The sequence below is a fragment of the Pleurodeles waltl genome, chromosome 9, assembly GCF_031143425.1.
Source record: "Pleurodeles waltl isolate 20211129_DDA chromosome 9, aPleWal1.hap1.20221129, whole genome shotgun sequence".
Classification (NCBI taxonomy): Eukaryota; Metazoa; Chordata; class Amphibia; order Caudata; family Salamandridae; genus Pleurodeles; species Pleurodeles waltl.
In genome coordinates, this window is record NC_090448.1 from 1,184,990,132 (window position 1) to 1,185,003,727 (window position 13,596).

Genomic DNA, 13,596 nt, shown 5'->3' on the forward strand with positions numbered 1-13,596 from the left:
GTGGTATTGCATGACCTTTGCATGTCTCCTAGTTCAGACTTGGCTGCTCTCCCTACAGCTACCTCTAGAGAGTCTGGCTTCTAGACACTGACTACATTTCACTAGTAAGGGATAACTGGACCTGGTATAAGGTGTAAGTGCCACAGGTATCCACTACAAACCAGGCCAGCCTCCTACATAGAGTTCTTCAACCAGGGGACTGCAGGTCCTCACACCCACCCAGTCCTTCATCAAGGCACCATCATCCTTCCTGTATCAACAGCAGCCTGTCCTAACCCACCTCACTGTTCTCATTGTTGTAGAATGCTTCAACAGGGGACTGCAGGTCCTCACACCCATCCAGTCCTTCATGAAGCCACCATCATCCTTCCCATTTACGGTCTGGACCACCAGGTATTCTATCTCATACTTTAGACCGCTCTGCAAGCAATATCTCTCCAAGTGAAAGCTAAACTATTTCTGATGAAGACATTAGGATTAAATGTCGGTAAAATTAACTTTAATGGTATAGTTTGTGCTTATCTCATCCCTGCTGTGAATACACATTTACTGTGCACCTCGTTCTGTAAAGCAGAGAGGAAATTACATATTTCTTGCACATTCTCCTTGGAGTTCAGCATTTAACTATGGGGGATATTTCATTGGAAGCTTCTGTGCAGATGCTGAATTAACTCAAGGGCTTTTAGTGCATTTAATGGATGCATTTATTTATATTCCAATCATACAAAGAGTTATGTGGGGCGCATACTACAGCCTTAAGAGAGAACCTCACAATGTGAGCACAGCCAGAAAAATCAGGACACAGCCAGAGAAGCGGAGGGGCAAAATTTTGGGATTAGTCTACATCACATTTGCACACAAGGTTATCTATTTAGGAAACAATAGTCAATATTAACAAAGTATTTGGATGCATATGTCAAACTTATATGGGATGCGCAAATGCTTAATGTGCGACAGAAAGCTATTGAGAAAATGCAAACCTGTACTCATAATTCTTATTAATCATATGCAATGCGAACCCACAGCGCTGTAATATTTCACTTGAGTGAATCCGAATCAGGTGACATGAAGATGGTGCTTCAGGAATATTTTAAACCCTCACAAACAGCAGCATTTGAGAGTATTCACAGTGTTTTCCCTGACCCCTTTCCTTTCTTTTTTTATTTATTTATTTTTCAGGAAGAAGAAAACAAAGCAAAAACAGGTACATCGCGTTAAAGCCTTACACTGGGAGGGCAACAGCCTGAACATTGCAGTCATAAATTGGTTATAAGGAAATATCACAAACTGAACGTTAATTGCGGAATAGTGCAGCCTATGTTCTATTGATTCACCAGGCTCGTTCAATTATAGTGCTCACCCTGCAGCACGACATATTGCTCACTCTGCGCTCCTCAATATCAATGACTATCATTTATTTGATCCTACAAGTAACAGTCAAGCAAAGGCTCACAGCAGCTTTCTTTTTACCTGGCCCCTACATCATCTCTGGGAACAGCCCACCTGCAGAACGCACGCCGTCGGTGGGAGGTCCCTGGGAGGATTGTCCGCAGCTCAGTAACTGACTGGTCGATCAGGCAAGTGGTCATCAGGATGTGTCAGCAGATAGGCCCGCAGGAGTTCCCGGATATCCCTGGGCCTGGAGTTCAAAGGCACTGTGGGCCTCATTCTGAGGCTGGCGGGCACCGCCAAATGGCCGCGGAGGCCATTCTGGTTTTCCCGCTGGGCTGGCGGGCAACCGCCAGAAGGCCGCCCGCCAGCCCAGCGGGAAACCCCTTCCCACGAGGAAGCCGGCTCCGAATGGAGCCGGCGGAGTGGGAAGGTGCGACGGGTGCAGTTGCACCCGTCGCAAATTTCAGTGTCTGCACAGCAGACACTGAAATTCTTTGTGGGGCCCTCTTACGGGGGCCCCTGCAGTGCCCATGCCATTGGCATGGGCACTGCAGGGGCCCCCAGGGGCCCCACGACACCCCATACCGCCATCCTGTTCCTGGCGGGCGAACCACCAGGAACAGGATGGCGGTATGGGGTGTCGGAATCCCCATGGCGGCGCAGCAAGCTGCGCCGCCATGGAGGATTCCGTCGGGCAGCGGAAAACCGTCGGGAGACCGCCGGTTTTCCTCTTCTGACCACGGCCAAACCGCCGCGGTCAGAATGCCCTGTGGGGCACCGCCAGCCTGTTGGCGGTGCTCCCGCCGACCCCGGCGGTCCTTGACCGCCGGTGTCGGAATGACCCCCTGTGTCCGCAAACAATGTCATTTGATCATTAGAGTAGACAAGATCAGTAAGTCATTCTTTAAATGTAGGTGCTGGCCCTCTTCCCCATCTACATGCAACTCTCTGCGTTGCTAGCAGTAACACCAGTGGCATGAACCTCCTATAGCAGGGCTCAAATTGTTGTGTGTATCCCAGTAGGGTAAGCAGGGGGTGAGCGTGAGCTCTGGATCTGTCATCGCTCTCAATGCTTTTTCTATGTCATTCCAGAACTCCAGGATACAGCCACACCCCCATGCCAACTGGAGAGAGTCAGCCCCCCTCGCATTGCAGCAGTGACATCTGTAATCATCTCTCAATTCATATCTATATAATCTGCATGGGGTATAGAAGGCCCTTTGTAGATACTTATAGTGTATTATGCGGAGTCGGCTACTAGGGGCTACCTCACCAGTGTGTGCACAACATGCCGACCAGATGGCATCCGTCAATTCCGTTTTAAGCTCAGCTTGCCAACTGGCCCGATTCCTGATGCATCTCAGAGCAGACTCTTCTTGTATGGCACTGTAAAAGGCAGAAACCAGGCGACGCAGAGTTTCTGCTTGCAATAGAATGTGTAGTGTTCAATGTTCATAGCTCTGCTGAGAAGGGTTTTCCTTTCCTTCAAAGTCTCTTTTAGCATTCCTGCTGCCCGATCACGATGCGATGCGATTGGGCAGCAGGAATGTCCACTAGACACCAGGGAATTAGTGTGTGTGTGTGTGCATGTGTGTGTGTTTGCAGTGAAGGAGAGCGACCGCTTGGGCAAGGGTCGCTCTCCTTTGCGGGCCAATCATATGCAATGCTAACCCACAGTGCTGTACTATTTTGCTTGAGTAAATCATTGGGGGCCAATGTATTTTTCGCCATTGCTGCCCCCCTGGGGGGCAGATTGGCCTTTTATTTTTAGGCCTATCTGCCCCCGAGGGGGGCAGAAAGCCACTAGAAACCAGGGATTTTATTTTGGCAGATTTTTTTGTGTTGGGGGGCGGCCACTTGGGCAAGGGTTGCCACCCAGCGGCAAAATGCACTATTTGGGCAGTTCTGCCTCCCTTGGGGGCAGATCGGCCTATTTTGTTTAGGCCCATCTGCCCCCAAGGGGGGCAGAATCCACTTAGCGCCAATGATCATGTGTGTGTGTGTGCTTTGTGTGGGGGGTGGCCCCTTGGGCAAGGGTCACCCCCCTTAAGGGGGCAATATAATCTATGCCATTTCTGCCCCCCTTGTATGCAGATTGGCCTATTTCTTTAGGCCTTTCTGCACCCAAGGGGGGCAGAAACCACAAAGACACCAGGGATTTTTTTGTTTTCTTTCTTTTGTTTTTTTCTGTTTGGGTGGCGCACCCCTTGGGCAAGGGTCTCCCCCAATGGGCAAAAAGCACTATTGGGCAGTTCTGCCCCCCTAGGGGGTGGGTCAGCCCAAGGGGGCCAGAACCCACATAGCGCCAGGGATCATGTGTGTGCTTTGTGTTGGGGGGTGGCCCCTTGGGCCAGGGTCACCCCCCCAAAGGGGGCAATATATTCTATGGCATTTCTGCCCCCCTTGGGGGCCGATTGGCCTTTTTTTTTAGGCCCATCTGCCCCCTAGCAGAGAACACTAGACACCAGGGAAATTTTTTAAATGTTTGGTGTGGGGTGTTTGTCAACTGGCAAAGTATTTGCATTTATGATAGTGACCGTTTATATCTCCTTTTTGTTCTAGTTCAAAGCTTTTGCTTCCTTTGCTGTGGCTTGTTGCAGTTTTGGCAGTGGTTGTCCTGCGGTTTGCGTAGTTGCATGTTTTAGGTAAGTAAATAAATTTAGTATTGTTGCCATGCATGAATTACATGTTTGTAGGTGGTGTACTGAATGCAGGATTGTGTGTACATTGTCCTTAGATTTATGTACAATGATTATTGTGTTGTCTTATATCTAATATGCTTTTTTCTCTCTTTTTAGTGGGATATCATTGGTGATTGCTGTGGCTGTGCAGAGTAGTTGCTAGTGAGTCAAGCTTTTTCAGGCAAGTAAGCGGTATAGTTTTTGAGTTTATATCTCTTAGTGATAAAGCTACACTTTGTTTGTTACTTATCTTACAGTGCTGGTTGTTGGTGATGCATTTGTCCAGTTACTTTTGTAGGAAGGATCATGGCTTGCCATAGGATGACCGCTCAGCAGGTTGTTGGTGTGCTTTTTGAGTCGTCTTCTGACCATGATTATGAGACTGACTCTGCATCTGAGGCAGAGGAGGAAGTGCAAGATTCTGGAAGTGAATTTTCTGTCAGAGCGGAATCATCTGATGAAGAAGCCACTCTCAGTGCTGATGAAGGGCCTGTTTTAGAGGAGGACACTGATGTGCCAATGGTGCAGCAGCCAGCGGCTGAAAGGCTTCCCATTGGAAGATCTGACAAGTGGATTGCACCAAACATGAAGCAGCCACAGTTGCCTGCGTTTACTGGTTTTCCAGGGTGTCGAGTTAATACGGAAAACTTTTTGCCGGTCAACTTTTTTGAGTTGTTTATGGACAATATATTTTTGGAAGAGATTGTGGAGCAGACTAATTTGTATGCAGAGCAGTAGTTGAGGGACAACGCTGCCAGACTTAGGCCACACTCTAGAGCTAGCCGGTGGATTCCCACAAATCTGGACGAGTTTAAAAAGTTCTTGGGTTTAACTTTTTTGATGGGGCTGATAAGGAAGTCATCACTGTCTTCATATTGGCCTACTAGTCCCTTGATGGCAACTGCTATATTTCCTGCAATCATGAGTCATAACCGGTATGAGCTTCTGCTTCGGATGTTGAATTCTGTAGATAATGCTTTAGCCTTGCCACGAGATCACCCTGATTCTGACCGTCTTTTTAAGATTAGACCTGTCCTTGATCATTTGGTAGATCGGTTTTCAGAGTCTTTGGTTTTCAGTCTTTGGTCCTGTTCAAGGGTTATTTGGTTTTTAGGCAGTACATTCTTAGCAAGAGGGCATGGTATGGAATTAAATTGTATATGCTGTCTGAAAGTAGTACAGGATATGTTTATAATTTCCAGGTCTACACTGGTAGGGATTGCAGTACTGACCTCCCTGGTTGTCCACCCACTTTTGGAGTTAGTGAGAAAATTGTGTGGGAACTTGGTAAACGACTGTTTGACAAAGGTCACCATTTATATGTAGATAACCTCTACACTGGAGTTCAGTTGTTCAAGGAGTTGTTCAGAGTGGACACTGTTGCTTATGGCACAATCTGCTCTAAACGGAAAGGCTATCCAAGAGAGCATGTCTGTAAAAAACTTGAGAAGGGACAGTGCGGTGCCTTGCGGAATGATGAGCTCCTAGCTCTGAAATTTGTAGACAGGAGGGATGTGGACATGCTAACTACCATCCATGATGAGAGTACTTCATCTGTGGCTGTTTGAGGTCAAGTTGCTGAAGTGCGCAAACCTGTGTGCATTTTAGACTACAATAAGCACATGGGTGGTGTTGATCAGAGGTTGGAACCTTACACTGCTGCTTGTAAGTCTTATGTTTGGTATAAGAAATTAGCAGTTCACCTGTTCCAACTTTTAAGGCATTTGTTGTGTTCAAGGATAGTTCTTCAGAGTCAAGGATGACATTTGTGAAATTTCAGGAGTCTATCATAGCGAGCCTTATTGTCCTGGAACAGGAAAGAGTTCCTAGAGAAGCAGTGGTGGAGGATGTGGCTAGAAAGAAAGATCGTCACTTTGCTGAGCATATTCCTCCCACGACCCAAAAAAACTTTACAGCTAAGAGATGTAGAGTCTGTGCTCGAAGAGGTATCAGGAAGGAGACTAGGATGTACTCCCCTGATTGTCCTCCAAAGCCTGGGCTGTGTGTGGGTGGCTGTTTCAGGAACTACCGCACACAGAAGAATTATTGGGAAATACTGTGAGCATAAACTGCTGTTTTATATTTTCATATGTTCAGTTTCACGGTTGGCATTACTGTCATGTATTCAGTTAGAGCTTTTGTGTTTGTAGTTTGGTACTTATTTATAATTAGTGGTTTCTTTGCTGTTTAAAAAAAAAGTGATGGCAGTGGGCGTGGGGTGGCACTTGGCCGGGAATGTGCGTGGGGTGGTGCTTGGCTGGCGGTGTGCATAGGGTGACAGTTGGCTGGGAGTGTGTGAGGGGTGGCGCTTGGTTGGCGGTGTGCATAGGGTGGCGTTTGGCTGGCGGTGTGAGTGGGGTGGTGCTTGGCTGGCGGTGTAAATATTGACTTGCTGTTGGCTACTGCAACACACTGCCAGGCAAACGCCAGTCCACACACTTCCATCAGCTGGTGTGATTTCTGTATCAGGCATGAGGGCGTATGTTAGTGATGGGCCCTTGAGTGGCGCTGTCTGTCGATGCAAGTGTTGTAATGTGCTGGGCCCGTGGCTGGGGGCATGAATGGTCTTGTGCATGTCATGTATGAAAGGTGTGTGAATGGACTGTAAAGCGGTTGGTGCCTTGTTGTGGCTTTGCAGCTCACGAGCTGTGAGTTTTTGGTTCAGTTTTTTGGCCTTTCAGTTATTAACAGTGCATTTCATTTTTGTGAAATCTCTTGTTAATAAAATTTGATCTACTGAACCATCACTCACCCTCATGCCAAATCCAACCAGCATGTGTGGTAAAAATAACAAAACTTGCTCCGCTGTAATAAGGTGTCGCAGCACACCCGTAACAGCCTAGGTGTCTCGGATGGAACCCCGATGATGAAGCATGCCACCAACTTGGTTGGTGGCTGAGGGGTCTTTTTAGCATAACCTAAGTGTGTTTCTTTTTACAATTTTAGTGTTTGGAACATCACATAAGTACGTGGACACATCAAAATGTTCTATTACAGAAATACCTGTGTTTGGTGAGGGGGTGGGGGGGCACCTATGTTTTTGGTCCCAGGTGCGGCCTTCATCTAGAGAAATCTACCAAACCCAGACATGTTTTAAAACTAGAAAAGCATATTTTCCTCACTTTTCTTTGTAGAAATTTCCTACCACCCAGTGTTCCCCTCAGTCTCCCAAGTAAAATGATACATCACTTGTGTGGGTCCCCAAAGTAGAGGCAGCCTAAAAGATGTATAAAAGAAAAATATGTGCTTATCAACTCGCTGTGCTAACCCCTCAATCTCTACAGGTTATAGGCATTTTTCTGTTCCAGGCACCTGGTGTTTGAGACGGGCCACTCACCTGAAAAGCAGGATGTCTGCAGGGGCGATGGTATGTCCCCCGACCTCCTGGAACACCTCTCAGCACTTCCTGGTGGACACAGAAACCCCGGCAGGTGTCTCAAAAAGAAAGGGGGAGTGGAAGAGAAAGAGACAAAACACTGCCACGTCTTGCCGGTTCAGCCAGGCACCCTGTATCTTCAGGGGTGGGGATGTAGTGTGGTCAGTTTTACGTATTCTTTGCGCATTAGCTTCAGGCTTTAGGCCTTTGTGCACTTTGCCCTGAATATATTTTATTCATTTGCTGACAGCTTAGAGCCTCTGTGCACTTTGCTCTACATGCTTTTTATTAGGCTTCGTACTGTTATTTTTCAAATAGCCAGTTCTACGGTGTTGTTTTTTTATTCATATCACACTGTTTTGCCTACTTCAGCACTGGAGTTCTCCATAACATATTTACTCTGTGCTTCAGTCAAGGATACAGTCTGGTACATTGCCGATAGACGTGGTAGGAGTTTAGACTTGGCATTCCTGCGTAGGGACATTTTGTGATCACGATGACATGTTAGGTATAAAATCACTTCCTTGTCCCAATACACGCAAGAGGGAGATTCCAACCAGGGAACCACAACTAGACGCTGACTGCCTCGTTGCAGATGCTGAACCAAGATCACAGGTCTTTGCTCAGGTATGAGGGCTGATGTCTCCACAGTGATTCTGAAAGGCAAGCTAGAAGCTTAACATGCTGTGCTCCAAATAGAACAAGCAGAGGGAGAGTAGAAACTGTTAGACAATATGATAGCTTTGTTCTTATGTTTTACTCTCCTGGTGACTATTTCAATCCTACTGTGTTGTATTGTTCTGGTTATTGCGGCTCACGCCTTAATATCTAAAATACAGTCGTTTTATTAAAACATTATATAAAACTTATACTGTCTTTGTCATTTGTATATGAGATCATATTGGAAATAAGAGATTTGGTTTGGATCTGAGTGACCACGACTTCCCTGAGAAGTTCCAAAGATGTCATGCGCTCGGCTGCCAAATCATTTCTTCCTCATGGGAGAAATGAGGCACTGCTAGTTAGCTGGAGCAAAAACCGGATTTAGGGTGACAGAGTTCTTTACACGTGGGTCAGACTCAGTCCCCCACACCGTTATCGATCCTGCTGCCTAGAAATCCAGTAGTCTCATTTAGGATAATGAGAGCCCACGTGGCATGGCGCCGCCAACGTTTGGTCTGGCTCTAATGTTTAGGTCCGACTGACTCTCTTGGTCTCATATATATTTTGACTCCTTGTCTAAACCAGACACAGAAATTTCGGCTGCCATAAAGGCTACGGCTGATGGCACGCCCTTTCCTAAAGGATTTCCTTCTAAATATAGTTACTGCTTGAATGGTGCGCTGAATGCTACTGTTACAATTCCAGGCATTGGTGTACGTGAAATACCCAATAAAATTGAGAGACCTCGATTAATTTCTGCAGCACATGAGGGGGTGGCTTCTGCACATGCTGGTGTGGCTGCCACGATTTCACTTTTACAGGCTCGTTACTGGTGGCCTGGTCTCTATAAAGAGACAAAGCAATATGTCCTTTGTTGTGACGTTTGTCAACAAATTAAAGCGTCGTCGGCTAGACGCCCGCAGCAGACGCCCCTTCTGATTTCAAATAAACCATTACAGTGTGTGTACTTGGATCATTGTGGTCCGCTGACACCAGATAGTGCATACAAATATATATTGGTTGCTGTAGATTCGTGCTCCAGATTTGTGTGGGTATGGCCACAACGCTCGGCTGACGCTCGAACTGTTATTAAAGATTTGCGCAACTTTGTCGATACATTTGCAGTTGCGGCTTTTCATTCGGACCAGGGCCCTGCTTTTGCCTCTAAGGCATTCAGGGACACCATGGCTTCGTTGGGGGTCCAACTCCAATTCTCGTCTCCATTTCATCCCGAGGGAAATTCTGTCGTGGAGCGTTTAAATCGTGATTTAAAGCAATCCTTAACGGCCAGGGTTATAGGTACGGGTCGTGGTTGGCTAGCCCACCTGTATGGAGTACAGAGAGCACTTAATAACTTGCCTAGAAGGTCACTGGGGGGTCGTACTTCATATGAGTGCCTGTTTGGAACACGAATGTATGTTCCTGATCTAGATGGTCCTGGTGTGGAGGCGGCAGATACGCCCTTTGACATAAATGATCGTGTCACTGTTTTGCAGGATTTACAACAATTCCGTGAAGATAACTCTTCTGCCAGTGCTGCCTCCTCAGGAATTAAGGATGAGCCAGTAACGCCTACTGGTTGGATACCCAGGATTGGGGATCTAGTGCGTGAAAAGGTCGCAGTTAAAAAAGAATTTGGTCCTTCTTATCGAGCACCTGTCCCTGTGTTGGGGGTAAGCGGCACGAGAACTGTGATTTTACCGCCGCTGCGAGGGGCCAAAGGAAATCGCTTTGTTTCCATTGATAATGTCAAGTTACAACATGTGGCCGATTCTGCACAGCAGACCAAGAGGGACACCCAGTAGTTCCGGAATCCCTCTCACTACTGGGGAAGAAGTCCCGCTGCAGGTGATTTTCACCGACACTGTTTCCTCTCCGAGCTTGGGGAGGGTGGATGATGATCTTGCGATTGTTCCACCGACGACGATTAATATGGAATCTTTTGATCAAATTGCTGTACGTTCTACTGATGTTTCTGAACATGTGGTTTATAGCATGCCAAGGCGAGAGCCTCCATCTGCTTCTTTGTTCACAGTTGCACCTTTTGCTAGAACTGCCTCTGGCTGCTTCAATGACGCTGATAATGATGTGTCCGGCTCCTCGTCCTCGATGTCTTCAGTCCGCGGTCCACGACGGATGCTGGGTTGGCTTAAACGCACATATTTTGTTTTTCCTTGGAACTATTTGTGGCTGTTTTTGGCCGTGATGACTCTTTTATTATGGTTACTTTTTTTCTGATAATACATGGTCATTTTCTTCCTGATCGATCTGACATTGAGCACGTGGAGACTGTGTTAAAACCGCATTCTTCGTCTCATATGGTTCGAAGAGACTTGTCCACTGTAAACATTTCTGCAATACCGATTCCGGATGGGATTGTGTGGGATAAAGTAATGTTTGATATATATGGTCCCACTGAATTGATTCAAATACCGTATGTCCTCAAGTTATCAATGAATGATATTGTTATACCTGGCATTGTTTCTGATGATTGGGATGTGAAGACAGTAGATTCTATGCTAACAGATTTGCAATATTATACTGTCTATGATGATGAAGATGCTTACCAATTTAGAGATAATCATGGTGACATGTTTTGCTATAACTATTATGGACACCACTTTATTCATAAAGCTAGTAGCCCTAAGTCCATATTTAATTATGTGCAATGGGAACATTGCTCGACTCCTCCACAAGGGAGTTCGAAAACGTATTATGATAAATTTGCATATTTTTCTGGGCATGATCAACGAAATGCTAAGTCTTACTATTTTAAAATTATACCGTATTCTAATAAGCAAATGTTATTGACCGATACTAAATTACTGTATTCAAATTTGTTTGTATCTAAACTTTCGGTCGAGGGCTATGAATACTGGTTTAAGACTGTTGACTTGAAAAGTGTTTGGGGTACGAAAAATTGGCAGATGCAAGGCAGGGACACGTTATTTAGAGCATGTATTATCCCTGTGCAGATGATTTTCCTCAATGACACAGTACAACAGACTAGCTGTTTGGGCTTGGCGACAATTAGGGAGTTGAATTTGCCTAGTATACCTGTCCCTTCCAAATTAAAAAACTGGCAGCACTATGTGAATGCTACTTTTAGTGAATTTATACATTGGGTCCAGAATGGTACGCTTAACACTTCATCGATACATCCGGGCGGGTGGTTATTATGGCCTGTAGACACTAATAAGGGGGGTTCAGGACTAGTAGGGCAAACCCTCGTTACATTTCACCAGAACATGCTGATATTATAACTACATACAGCGTGGGGAAGCTTTGTCAGCAATGGTTGAAGTAATCCACGCTGGATGCAGTTAAGTCACATCTCACGTTACTGTCTAATGATACTGATTTACAAGATTTTTTGTCAGGTCCCAAAGTACCACGGAAGAAAAGGTTCTTATACGAAGTTTATAATGAGATTTGGAAGCTTTCACAACAAGAGGCTGCAGCCCGGTTGAGGCAGATTGATCAGGAAAACCTGATGCAGACTTTGTCTGTTGTTGATAATGGCATGCATACCCTTTCTGACCGTGTTTACACGATTGACAGCATTGTTTCCTCTGCCATTGACATTATTAAATCGGACATGTCTTCTTTATATCATGGGCAGAGTCAGACGTGGTCCATCATGCAGCTGGGTTGGACTCTTCAGACCTTGAAGGCAGGTCGCGTTCCATGGCAGCACATTCGTGCCAGAGAGATCTTTATCTCCTTTAATTTGACTCGTCAACAACAACTGATTGCTAAAAAGGAAGCAACATATGTTATGTTGAATATTGAGAAATTGGAGAAACTGCCTTTCACGGTGGCTGAGATTCCGTCAGCTGAGTGGTTGATTCATGGGGTTATTAATTCGCCTATCTCCACTCTGCAATTTACTTCTTGTTTGAAGCACATTCCGGTGGGTAGATATGAACTATTGGGAGACAGTTACATACACGAGGTGTGGGAGCTTCCCTTTCAATACAGATGTGTTAATGGTTTGAGGGAGGTTTTTCTTAGCGGCAGCAAATGCGAAGCTTCTGTCAGCCATTCCATGGTTTGTAAACAGCTGTCCTTGCACGGAGCGTGTAACGCTTCGATTGCTAACTTAGCTTGTTATCTGAAGGGAGTTTCAGTCCTGGTTATTAGGAACACTTTCCAGGTGCTTTCTAACGGCAGTTACACTGTTCTTAACAGCGAACGCTGCTGTGGCATGCGTGCCGGAATAGTTTACGTTGTCGTTGTCAGCAAGGCCGTTACGTGCTGCGGGAATGTGTTGTTTCCCCCCACTCAAATTAGGGAGGTAGCGGACATCTGGCCTCATATTGCTACTTCCAAGGTTAATTTCGACAAGCTGAGTCGGCTAAAAGCTTTATTGTTTCAAAAGCATGTGGCCCTTACATCTGCTAGCGAGACCTACGCACTTCAGGTGGCAAGGTCATCGGCGGAGATACAGTCCCTTTTGAATACTAACTTTCCAAGTCACTTCGGTGAACTTGTGGGACGTATATTTAATGCATCCAGCACTGCTGGTATTGCACATTTGTTTAAAGCCGTTGGTGTTGGTTTTGCTCACACCTTCTCTTCCATATTCGGTTTGATACCTTCGGCTATACATTCTATTTTCGGAAGCATTTTGGGGGGTTTACTAACACTGCATTACCAAAAACCCAAACTGAATACCATAACAGTAAGTACTGCGAAACTAGGGCTGGATTCACAGAAATTCACTGTTGCCCACTACAATTAGAATTGTGGTTGCACTTATCATGCACAAGAAAGACAAACAAGGGCATTAATTATATCACATATAACTTTCCTGCATGCATAGGGTTAAACTAAAAGGAACAAAAACAATCCAAAAACATACAAATGTCCACTCTGGGTTCAAACAGTTAGGGTGGCACAGTTTGGTTTGGTTTCACTCTGTGTGTGAAAAACCCTTCAAAAAGCAAATTCCTCAAACCTGAAACACAGGTATGAATGACACAAGTTAAATCCAAGAGTTATGCTATTAGAGAAAGAAAAGTCACGTAAATGCTCTATTAAAATTGCACTGTCACTTTTTGTAGTACTTGAGCTCAAGCAGATTTCCTGAAGCATATTTAGTAAAGTAACTACAGTAACAATGTAGAATGTTCAGAAATGCATTTTTCTCTTCAAGATAAGCACTCTGCCAAAATACGAGGTCTGAAATACACCAGCTGTTCTAGGAAAGCGCGGCGCTCAAAGAACAAACTCCCTGGAGAATACTAGTCACTTAGCTGCAGTCTTTTCCAGTGTGCTGGAGGAATGTCTGTTGTCAGCTGGTACAGGAACGAAGAAAATAATTGCCTCAAAAGTCCTGAATACGAGGATGACAGCAGGGGCTGGGCTGCCAAGTCAGATGTTGAGATCAGGAAGCAAAACAAAGCCAAGCAGGGTGGCATGCTTCACTCTGCTATTTATAGCCAATCAGGAAAGCAGTTGAGTTTCCACATGTGGACGAGT